A 2,166-nucleotide genomic window follows, 5' to 3' on the forward strand; every position below is an offset into this window, starting at 1 on the left:
AGAAAAAAATAAATGTTTTTTTTTTTTTGTACTATACCTCAGACCATGTTGTCAAAACAGTGTGCTTCTTCTTTTTCATCCTGCAGCTCTGCTGTAGATTAGTGACAACTGGAGGAGCCATAGCTAGACTGTGCATGAAAAGTCCTCCAACCCTGACACAAATAGTGCTCTTTTTTTTCTTTTTTTGGGGGGGATTAACAGCAAAACATTTTATGGAGAAATAACAGTAATTCCACTTGTTTTCACTATCCAAGCATGTAAATTGCCTTGTGTAATTCACTGGGCGATTTGCTAAGGAAGTGAAAGGGTCAAAGGATTTGGAGTGAGACTGCAAAGTAAATGCGATATGGTCTACAGAAGTGATGAAGAAATGTCCTGTCCTCTGGATTATCATTTTAATTACAGATTTATTGGTTATCAGTAACAATGTGAGGTAACTCGGGATTCTTCCAAACTTTGAATCAATAGTGTACTGATGACAATAATCACTAAAGTCGCAACTGAAAGAAAAAATATATCCCCCATTTATTTTTTGGATTAATATTTTGTCATCTTTCATATTCCCTGCCAGGAAGTACAAATATTTTGGAACAGTTTACTTGTAATCGTCGCTCTTCTCCCAAAGATGAGGTGCAAAGAGCAGACAGTGGAGGATGAAATTCACTTTTTTTCAATATCCTCCTTTTCATTTTCAGAGCTTTGTGTTAGGAGTCTGTTATCGTTGCCCTTAGAAGCCCGAGGTTGCATTGTTTGCGTAAATGGTTTTGTCTTTGATTGACAGCTCATTCTAATGGAGAATTGAGTAGAATAAAGTGGCGTGTTTACAACACTGCTGCTCCCTTGGAAAAGGAGTCATTGCAGAGAGAAACGTCACGATTAGACCAACTAGAATTGCAGGTGCACTCCTGGACCATCCTGGATTTGTCTTGATACCCACAGACAGATAAGCTGTTCTTACTCTATTATGTCCTAACAGGAAATTTTCATGTTAAGATAAAAAAAAAAGGTGAAGCACAGCTGAGTTTTGTGTAGGCCCTTCTGACTTACAGCTACAACATTCACGCCTCATCTGTATCGCTGCTGAATCAGAGGGCTGTAGGATATTATCTTGAGATGTGTTTTGCCTAATCATATTTGATGAGATTAAACAGATCACTCACACTTCTACTTCTGACAGGGCCGAGTGGAAGTTAGAAGGAGTCAAATGATCTGGAACAAAGAACATGAGCTTGTGTATCCCCCTGGATGCATCACCATGCCATTAGTCTAGATGAATGTGTACAGTCAGATACAATTCCCTTGTTTGCTGCATGAGGGCTTCCACTTTGAGAGGCAGCGGCTACGCTGTTCAAAGCAGGCCACATGCCGCCCTGTGGATTGATGACTGAAACAGGGCTACCCACTGTATTTTAAACTCATTCATCCACACTGGCTCACGTTCTTTGCAGTTCATCTCTAAATAGACTACCCCGGGACCGTCTGTCTACGATTTGATTTATTCTGTATTGTATTTTTAGATCTAATTAAAACAAACTTCTGTATTGTTTGGCTGAATTTTGAATCATGCAGACCCAGGAGAGTAAATAAAGGGAAGCCTTGTCTTGGGTAGTCTTTGGGGAAAAATAGCTAGTACCTGTGGCATAAGGTATGCAATAAATAGCGTGCCATCTGTTTGGGTTTGAGCACTTGAGATTCTTCCAAGGAGCTCACCAGAGACTTAATTAAAGTTGGAATATTAGTGAGAGGGAGACTGATGTTCTTCCAATAAAATGACAGCTGTAGGAAATCTTAGTTTGATAACAGACATTCGATTTTCTTTAGGGTGAAAAGAAAGCGCTGCATTTTGTCATTAAATATCATTTTGATGTGTGTGTTTTGTCTTCAAAAGTTCTGTGAGCTTTTGAAATGCTTGTTTCCATTAATCCTGGGGAGGAGTGCCATTTCCAGCTATGTGCACATCTGGTGGAAACACTAGAATGGTCACGCAGGAACTGTCATATTGAATGTGGAAGAATCCTGCTTATGGCTAAATGGATAATTAGCCAGTTAATCAGAGGAGAACAAGACACTATTTTTGGGAAAGATGATGAGCCACTCGCTCTTTGTCTCTCAGAAACAGGCTACTGCTAAATAAACAGCTGAATAAAGGCATGATAAACACTTGAG

Source organism: Trachurus trachurus, assembly GCF_905171665.1.
Source record: "Trachurus trachurus genome assembly, chromosome: 13".
NCBI classification, from domain to species: Eukaryota; Metazoa; Chordata; class Actinopteri; order Carangiformes; family Carangidae; genus Trachurus; species Trachurus trachurus.